Genomic DNA, 10,058 nt, shown 5'->3' with positions numbered 1-10,058 from the left:
GCTGGGCACCGCCAGGGGCCCGGGGATATTACATCTCAGGGACAGCGACGGCCTCTGTCCAGCTGTTCCTGCCGACCCACCACGTCTCCTCAAGGAACAGATCAGAACAGGGAAGCAGCTGGAGCAACAGCGTCACTGCCTTACAGGAGGGGATTCCTTTCTCCATCTTGCGCCTCTGGCAAAGAGCACAGGCCATCCACCCCTGGAGTCCTGCCCTCTCGATTTCGCAGCCGTTTGTTTTCAGCCCTCGCGGAAGCCTGCCCTCTCAGAAACCTAGGGCCAGAGCCGGGATTCCAGCGCCCTCGGGCGGGGCGGAGGCAGGTGCGGAGCAGAAGCTGGAGCCCGGCGTGAGGGCGTGGCGGGGAGCCGAGCTCTCTGCTCCCATCCTGCCAACTCTCCGGTCCCTCCCGATTGCCCACCGACCGAGGGCCCAGCGGAAGATGGCTGCCCGGAGCGCCGCGGACAGTCACGTGTCACGGCGATACCGTCGCACGCCCCCTCCCCCGCTCGCCGAGTCCCGGACCCCGCGGGACGCGCAGCCCTAGGCTGCCTCTCCGCAACCCGGGTACCGAGCGGTACAGAGAGGAAGGGAGGCGCCCACTGCAGAAAGCCGAAAGCTCGCCCGGGCGTCCGCTCCCCGGGCGCACGGGTCCGGCTCTGGCAGCCAAAAAAAAAAAAAATCTTCCTTCGAGCGACCTGCACCAGGTCGGGCCACTGGGCATGCGCAGTGCTCCGGCCCGCGTTCGCCGGCTCTCCAGCTTTTTCCCGCAGCTCCGTCGGGTCGGCAGGAGGTGGGGCCGGGAAGGGGCGAGGGGCGGGTCGGGGCGGGCCCGAGTCTCCCCCCTCCACCTGAAGGTACCCTTGCTCGCCTTCGCGCTCTGTTTTTGGGATGGGAGTCTGTGAATAGAGGTTTGGAAATGAACCGTAGAGTCTTAGGTCCGCCATTTAATTTTTTTGTTTGTTTTTTTAATGATCAGCCACGAGTTAATTCCAAGTGCTGTACTCCTAGGCTTGGTGGGAAAGAGAATCCTCGGGCAGCCTGCAACCTCGTGCCTGCGAACCGGGTCACCAGAAGGCCGAGTTTGCGTTCTCTGTTCCGACCAGCTCCAGCTCTTCAACTCTGGTTTTGCCCCAAGTGGAATACTGTTCCCCAACCGTAAAACCTGGCTCCCGTCCGGCCTCACTAAACGGCCCCCGAAAAATGTGCAAGCAGGGCCTCTCTCCTCGGTGGAGAAAACGGTCGCCTCCCGAGCTTCCAGCTACTTGGAATAACAGGGTGCCAAGCCTCGCTAGCCCCTAGGTGCGCAGTCTGGCCGGGGTCCCGCTGGGTCCCGGGACGAGCTCTCTGCAGACCCCGCCCACCCGCCCCGCCCTCCAAGCTGCCGCGAACACCCGGAGGAGCGGATTTGCGTAGCGCGGGCAGCTGGGCCGGCTCGGGCAGCGGACTGGGCATGCTCGGCAGCCCGGGAGGCTCGCGGTGGCTAGTCGGAAGCGTTCGCACCAGCTAGGCAGCGGTCGGGGCAGCGGCGGCGGCAGCGAGGGGCAGCACGGGAGCGGGAAGGGCCGGCCAGGGAAGGCTGCTCTCTCCTAGCGCCCGGTGAGCCGGAGAGAGAGCGCAATCCGGGTACGGAGCCCCAACGCTGCCCTGCCCCGGATTTCATTCCGCGGCTGGGGGCTCGGCGAGCGGAATTCCGGCGGCTGCCGCGACTCCGGTGCAAGTGAGTCGTGGGGCGGCGGGAGAGAGCCGATCGCTGGGGAGCAGATCGGACACCCACCTCCGGGGCCTGGCCTGACGCCAGGAAAGGTGTGCCGGCAACCCCGGGGCGAGGGGGCGTGAGCGCAGCCCGCTCAGTGCCTGGCGCGTACCTGGCTGGCATTCCCCCCGCGCCGCCGCTCGGGGGGCGGGGGGGGAGCGGTCCCGCAGCTGTTCTCGGGGCCGCGAGGGGGCGGGCCGCCTGCCGGGCTCCGGGACCTAGTTGGGGCGGGGAGAAAGGCGGGGGCGTCAGCGGGCACCTTTTCAGAGGTCCTGCGTGCGGACTGGAAGACAGCCTAGAGTCGGTTTGGGGCGAGCGAACGGTGGCGGGGCCGAAGAACCTTCGGACAGTGGCAGGCGGGGGTCGGGAGACCCGCAGGTCCGACCCCAAATCACGGCCCTACCCCCCACCTGGTGGCGGCGCGACAGTTGGTACCTCTGGGTCCGATCACAGCTGGGCAGACACTCTTGAGTTTCGGGGTACCTCCCCTCCACCCCCCTCCCCCTCTCGATGTCCGTGGACAACATAACAGGTGGGACCCCTTTCGCTGAGCAGCTAGTCGCCCTCCACAGACCGCTTAACAGCCTCCAGGTTTGGGGGCGGCTCTGACACCCGGCGGGGCTGCCCCCACGCTTGAGGGTGCTTAGGTGTAAGGCCTTGGAGGAGCCATCGGCGCAGCCTGGAGCTGGACATTCTTTCCAAGACGCGGCTTTTCCCGTGAATGAGGGGTCTCCGCGATTCCGAGGCGACTTGTCAAGGGCAGAGCAGCGACAGTAGAGCTGTTTCTCCCACCTTTTTAGCCCAGGCTCGGGCTTTCTGCTTCCTCTGGTGGGTCGGGTACGGTGTCCTGGTCCGCTAACGGATACACACTGGAGGCTTCTGGTTAAAGCTTGTTTCCGTCTCCGGAGCTTCGAGTACAGTTGGGGATGAGGCTTGTCAGGGCCGGAGGGAGTGAAGAGAATCCGGATTGCAGGAGCTTCTCAGATGTTTCATTTCACCTTCAGACAGTAAGTGACTTCAGCGGTACACGCTTACGACACGAAGAGTGAAGGCTGCTTTTCTGAAAAGGAAGTTTATTTTCTGTGTTATGGGGCCTGCTTACTATTCTAGCTCCGTTGACATTTACCTTCCCAGGCCTTCAGAGCTGTTTGGACAGGTTATTTTGCTTGCAGGTTATTTTCCGTGCAGACTTGGGGGTGTTTGGGGTTGGCTCCCTGGGTGTGGAAGTGGCAGGTGCCTGTCATGGTGTGCTGTGAACTCCCCACGCTCCCTGGCACCGGGGGTTGAACATTCAGGGAGCTGGGGACCGAGCGGGCCGAAAGCGAGGAGTGGGACTAGTGACGTAGCCGCGGTGGGAGTTGCCTGGGGCTGCCCAGACGGAGCGAGGTTGGTTGGCTGTTTTGGCTGGTGCGGAAAGGGAGAGAGCTGGGCGTTTCATTGGTTCGGGGAGTAAGGTGTTCACGGGAGAAGCCGGGCGGGGGATGGGTCCCCGTCTGGTCAGTGCTCCAAGGGAAGCCCAGGGATGTTTAGTGATTCAGCAGGTGGCAACTTTCCAGCCCTGAAGCCATACCTTGGCCAAGCAAGCCAGCGGCAGCTGCTTGTGCCTGCTGTCAGAAGCGCCAGCTTCTGGGGAATCTCCAGGAGACTTCTGCCTATAGCAACCGACTTTCCTTATCTTGCTTTTTGTGTATGGCAGGAGGCCCTGCTCTTTTGGGTTCCTTCCCCGCCTCTCTTAAAGTGTGTAGCATGTTTTCGAACCTCTCCAGTTTTGTGACCCTCTGAATAGCAGGAAGTGGCAGCTGCCACCACGCACCGTTTATTAGTTAATGTGCAGAAAAAGATAGCAATATGTAAAACAGAGAAATAGCCTGTTCCTTCTATTTCTGCTTCAGAGACTAGTTTACATTTTTAGTTAAATAGTAGGGTCTATTCCTGCAACTCTTCATTGCTGGTAGTGAGCTATTTCAAATAGCAGAAAGCATGAAAAAATTAATTCAAGGGATAGATAAATTGACATTAAAAGGACACAATTATTAAAATTGGATGATCTCTAGCATCTTGCACAGTGCCTAACTCAATAAATGTTTATTCGGCTGAAATTTAAAGAATTTTTCATAATAGAAACTTGTTGGTAAGTTTCGACACTTAAAGAACTTTGTGTGTTTTCAAATGTCAGAATTGCCTATGTTGACCTTAGACTTTCAATTTTAGCTTGAAGCCTCAACCCTTTTACTTTTTCCAGGTGAGGCCCCTTAATTTTCAAATTGTGACACATCCTTCAGGTCAGCTGAAAAAACAGGCAGGCGTGTTTTGCTAACTTATCTCATGAAAATCTTGAAGACTCCTACGTATAACCGTTATACTTTTTTTTTTTTTTTTAAAAAAAAAAAAAAAACCTAGAAAGTGGTCCAATTGCATATCAAAACGCTTTATTTACAAAACTTCATTTTGTACAAAACGTTTCAGGACAACTGTAGAGTTCCTAAGCCTTTATTATCATATTATCAATGAAAAGTGCTGCCATAGAAAAGACAAAACAGTGTTTGGAAAATAAAAATTCTCGCTTATTTGCGCAGGGGATAATTGGCCCTGTCTTTCAGGGCAGCTGGAGTGTTTGTCCAGTTCTTTCTGCATTTTACCTTTTCTATTCTGTTCCTTCCTCCAGTTGTTAAGCTGTTTCTTCTTCCCCTAAAGACATACTTTCCTGGCATGGACTTGCTGACTTAAAGCTGCTGCATTTTCTGACCTAAAGCTGCTGTATTTTCTCACATAAATTCTATTAACAATGACCTTTATTTTTTAATTGTCCCAGACACTTTCCCACCACTTCATATGATAAAGTGTTCGATGGTCCTTGGAAAAATGGGGGCTGGTGGAGTTGATGGGGGATGCGGAGGGAGGGGGATGTGACAGATTATAGTTGGCTCTTTCTTTGCCTTTTTTGGATGATCTCTGTAGCCACAGCAACAATCTCTTCTGGAAAGACTGTTAAAGTATGCCCAGTCTTAGAGATTTTGGACTTTCCGTTAAGGCTCTTGGTAGGGACTATTAATGGTTACTTATCCTCTCCTACCACATCCCGTCCCAGGAGTTGGTGATGGACAGGGAAGTCTGGCTGCAGTCCATGGGGTTGCAAAGAGTCGGACACGACTGAGCAACTGAACTGAACCACATCCCAAGAATTTTGACTGTAAAGTATGTCACTTTAATAAGCTACCCAATTGCCAGAGGACCATATTTTGCATCAGCCCATTTAGACAGGGGAGTTGGGAAGCAGCACTGGATGTGGGGGAGGCGCGGGAGAAAAAGGGGAAGAGAACAGTGAGTGGGGTCAGGGAGATGGCTTGGTTTTGTAACTATGACTTCTGGTTTCAGTAAAGCAGAATCAAGTGTCTGATCAGTGTGTGTGGCTCAGTCTGTGCTGGAGTGCTCTGATGCCCGAGTCTCTAGTATTCTTCCCTCCACCAGTAAACACACCACACACACATGACCTCAGACAAATTCACAGACCCACACATGCACCACATACTGACAAGAGACACAGACACAGATGTAGACACTTGTATCCTATGCCAAAAGCTAAGCATCCCAACTGCTTTTTAAAACCAATATGTCACACAGGTAAAGCCCAGGGCTCAGTAGCAGGTTGAATTTGGGGGATCTGAAATCACCCCAGTCATGTATTTCAGAAAGATTCCCCTTCTCTCTTTCCATGGCAAGGTGATCTGTCCCGCTTAACCCGCAAAGCTGCTGGGGGCTTTCACTGAAGCAAACATTAAATGTAAATGTAGCTGAAGTGGTTTTCACCTTTTAGACTTTCTGGTGCTGGGGTTGAATTAACATTCCTCAGTTTGGGGTACCAGATCTCCCTGTACAAAGCCCCTTTCTTGTTTTATATTTTTCCTTCTTCTCCAGTCTCATTCCCTCTTTGTCAGAGGAACTTCCTCTCTCGCGTTGGGTGTTCTTGGGTATGTCTGTATCCTTGTTAAAGGTGTTGTGCTCTTGTGTACATGTTTTTAGTTTAGGTAAATAGTGCTGTGCTGCTATAGTTCATTCAGTTGCTTTTCCATTCAATATTAAAACTTTTATTATGGAAATTTTCAGACATTCATAAAAGTTGAAAGAATTACATTCAGCATTTTCTTTGCTATCTGTGGTAGCATAGGTTTATCCAGTGCCTTGCTATCATTGCTACTTGGTATGGCTAGCCTGCTACATACCCACTAATCTCACCCATTTTTCTAATTATGTACACTTAGCTCACTTCCATTCCTGCTTCCATGAACAAAGCTGTGATGAAGGAATATCCTGGAGCATCTCTTAATGATACCTGTGAGACTATCTCTACAGTGTTCTTACAGTGGTCCACACCCAGCAGCATCAGCCTCCCCTGCGAAGATAGAGATAATCAGGATCTAACCTAGACCTCTTGAATCAGAAACCCTGGGGACAGACACCATCAGTTTGTGTTTTAGAGCAAGTCGAGGGCGTGCTGCAGTCTATGGGATCTCAAAGAGTCGGGCACGACTTAGTGACTGAACAACAAACAAGCTTGGAGACTGGTGCCTAGGAAAGTTTGAAGACCACTGCTCTAAGTGTATATACCCAGGAGTGGAAAGGCTGGGTTAAAGAGAACAAACACCTATTTTTACTAAATACTGCCAAGTTAGTCTCCAGTGTGGCTGGATTGGCTGATACTCTCACCGCAGTGCATGAAGGATTCCTGATTCCACCACATCCTCCCTAGTGGTTGATACTAACCATCTTTCGAATTTTTTTCAGTACTTGATGGCTATAAAGTGGCTCCTTATTGTTGTAATGTGAATTTAGGTAATTTCTTAATGAATTTAAGCACCTTTTAATATATTTGTTAGTTATTACAATTTCTTTGACTTTAGTCTGTTTTTCTAATGTGTTGATCTGCAGGTATCTTACATATTTTGGATATTAATTTCATTCTGCCATCTAATGGCAGAATGAGATTATCAATGGCTTTGTTCAGTTCACTCACTCAGTTGTGTCCGACTCTCTGCCATGGACTGCAGCACACCAGGCTTCCCTGTCTATCAGCAACTCCCAGAGCTTGCTCAAATTCATGTCTATCGAGTCAGTGATGCCATCCAACTATCTCATCCTCTATTGTCCCCTTGTCCTCTTGCCTTCTATCTTTTCCAGCATCAGGGTCTTTTCCAGTGAGTCAGTTCTTCACATCAGGTGGCCAAAGTATTGGAGTTTCAGCTTTGGCATCAGTTCTTGCAATGAATATTCAGGACTGATTTCCTTTAGGATTGACTGGTTTGATCTCCTGGCAGTCCAAGGGACTCTCAAGAGTCTTCCTCAATACCACAGTTCAAAAGCATCAATTATTTGGCACTTAGCTTTCTTTATAGTCCAATTCTCACATCCATACGTGACTACTGGAAAAACCATAGCTTTGACTAGACAGACCTTTGTTGGTAATGTCTCTGCTTTTTAATATACTGTCTAGGTTTGTCATAGCTTTTCTTCCAAGGAGCAAGCGTCTTTTAATTTCATGACTGCAGTCACCATTTGCAGTGATTTTGGAGCCCAAGAAAATAAAATCTGTCACTGTTTCCATTGTTTCCCCATCTATTTGCTGTGAAGTGATGGGACTGGAAGCCATGATCTTAGTTTTTTGAATGTTGAGTTTTAAGCCAGCTTTTTCACTCTCCTTTTTCACTTTCATCAAGAGGCTCTTTAGTTCCTCTTCACTTTCTGCTATAAGGGTTGTGTCATCTGCATATCTGACATTATTGATATTTCTTCCTGCAATCTTGATCCCAGCTTGTGCTTCATCCAGTCGGCATTTTGCATGATGCACTCCACATAGAAGTTAAATAAGGAGAGTGACAATGTACAGCCTTGATGTACTCCTTTCCCGATTTGGAACCAGTCTGTTGTTCCATGTCTAGTTCTAACTGTTGCTTCTTGACAATTTCAGTGGTAATTTCAGAAATTTAGAATTCTGATACAGCCCAGTGCCATTAATTTTTGCCTTTTGACCAGTAAGAATCTTAAGAAGTTCTTCCTTACGCCAAGATTACAAATATATTCGATAGTTTATTCTATCAACTTCCTACTTTTGCCTTCATAATGACGGCTCTGATCTGTTTGAGGTTTGTCTTAATATATGGCGTAAGGAAGGAATCTGGTATTATTTTTTTCCTTTCCATTTTGTGAGCTAGTTTCCCCCAAATCATTAAACTATATCTCCAGTATTTTAGGGATAAATGTGGAACCACTTCTACCATTCATCAGATTCCCTCATGCCTGTTTTTTTCTACTTTATCAAGTTATAATCTATCTATGGTAAACTTCACTTGTACATTTAAAGTGTACAATCTAATAATTTTCTTTTTTTTTTGGGCCACATCTCATGGTATGTGGAACTTCCTCAACAAGGGGTTGAACCTGCACCCGCTGCAGTGGGAGCATGGAGTCTTAACCACTGGACCACCAGAAAGTGAAAGTGTTAGATGCTCAGAGGTGTTCAACTCTTTGTGACCTATAATCTGCCACGCTCCTCTGTCCATGGAATTCTTCAGGCCAGAATACTGGAGTGGATTCCCTTCTCTAGGGGATCTTCCTGACCCAGGGATTGAACCTGGGTCTCCTGCATTGCAGGCAGATTCTTTACCATCTGAGGCTCTAGGGAAGCCCCCAATTTGATGAATTTTGACAGGATGTGTACCTCTGAAACCATCACAATCAAGATCCAGACCATTTCCCTCACACTAAGTCTCCTCATTTGCCTTTCATCTCGCCTTTGTCTCCAGACTCAGGAGGCAACCACTGGTTTGCTTTCTGCCACAAACAGGTTCATTTGTGTCTTCAGATTTTGAGATATTTCACAGGGTTTAAATTCTCTATTCTGTCCCAGTCATCTGTGTATTTCTCTGCCAGATTATTTTTATTACTATAGCTCTGCAGTGTCTTATGTTTCAGAACTTGTTTATTTGTGGACCTTTCTTCTACCATATACATTTTGGAATGCTTATCAAATTCTTAACAGAGTCTTAGAAGTGTAGTGACGTTGCATTGAATGTATAGTCTAACATGGGGGAGAACTGACACCTCTTCCTTCTTAGTTGTAATGCTGTCCATGAACATAGTTGTCCCATCTTTTTCTAATGACATTCAATTGAGCGTAAATTTTCTCTTATCATAAGATTTTGTTTTAAAACAAAAGTAATGTATTGTTTTGAGGAGAATTTGAACCTGGACTTCTTAGTCTGAACTTTAGAGGAAGGCAGAGTGTACGGGCTTGGGGAACAGATCTTGTTTCAATCTCCATTCTCCATTCACTTGCCTTAAGTGACACTGGGCAAGTTCTCGCCTTTGGTGGCCCCAGGTTTCTCCTTCCTCGGGCTGGATGCCAGCAGCCTCCTCCTCAAGGCTGCTGAGCTGCTGAGGGCTTTAAATGAGATAATGTAGGAGAGGCAGGGAGTACAACTTTGAAACATTTGTTGGTTAGTGAATGTTGATGTCATATCTCTCCTGTGAGTGAAAGTCCCTCAGTTGTGTCTGACTCTTTGTGACCCCATAGACTATACTTACAGTCCTTGGAATTCTCCAGGCCAGAATACTAGAGTGGGTAGCCTTTTCCTTCTCCAGGGGATCTTCCCAACCCAGGGACTGAACCCAGGTCTCCCGCATTGTAGGTGGATTCTTTACCGGCTGAGCCACCAGGGAAGCCCAATACCTCCCTTCAGTTCAGTTCAGTTCAGTCGCTCAGTCATGTCTGACTCTTTGTGACCCCATGAATTGCAGCACGCCAGGCCTCCCTGTCCATCACAAACTCCTGGAGTTTACTCAAACTCATGTCCATTGAGTCGGTGATGCCATCCAACCAGCTCATCGTCTGTTGTCCCCTTCTCCTCCTGCCCCCAATCCCTCCCAGCATCAGGGTCTTTTCCAGTGAGTCAACTCTTCCCATCAGGTGGCCAAAGTATTGGAGTTTCAGCTTCAGCATCAGTCCTTCCAGTGAACACCCAGGACTGATCTCCTTTAGGATGGACTAGTTGGATCTCCTTGCCGTCCAAGGGACTCTCAAGAGTCTTCTCCAACACCACAGTTCAAAAGCATCAATTTTTCGGTGCTCAGCTTTCTTCACAGTCCAACTCTCACATCCATACATGACCACTGGAAAAACCATAGCCTTGACTAGACAGACCTTTGTTGACAAAGTAATGTCTCTGCTTTTAAGTATGCTATCTAGGTTGGTCATAACTTTCCTTCCAAGGAGTAAGCGTCTTTTAATTTCATGGCTGCAATCACCATCTG

General features: G+C 49.3%; 1 protein-coding gene across 13 annotated transcripts in view; it reads left to right on the top strand.

The window, feature by feature from the left end:
• The first annotated feature begins 1,415 nt into the window (after positions 1-1,415).
• Positions 1,416-10,058, top strand: part of SGMS1 (sphingomyelin synthase 1) — a 331,989-nt gene continuing 323,346 nt past the window's right edge. For 10 of the 13 annotated variants that reach the window (XM_061162100.1, XM_061162099.1, XM_061162098.1 and 7 more), the window contains exon 1: positions 1,416-1,718. The gene's annotated coding sequence lies outside the window, so the exon portion shown is untranslated. Of the gene's footprint in view, positions 1,719-2,267; positions 2,287-2,478; positions 2,762-10,058 lie in introns of those variants that run through there. The other 3 variants (XM_061162095.1, XM_061162097.1, XM_061162096.1) reach the window with 3 other exon arrangements.

The sequence above is a fragment of the Dama dama genome, chromosome 15 (assembly GCF_033118175.1).
Source record: "Dama dama isolate Ldn47 chromosome 15, ASM3311817v1, whole genome shotgun sequence".
NCBI lineage: Eukaryota > Metazoa > Chordata > Mammalia > Artiodactyla > Cervidae > Dama > Dama dama.
The sequence above is the reverse complement of the archived record's forward strand: the minus strand, read 5'-3'. Positions and strand labels throughout refer to the sequence as shown.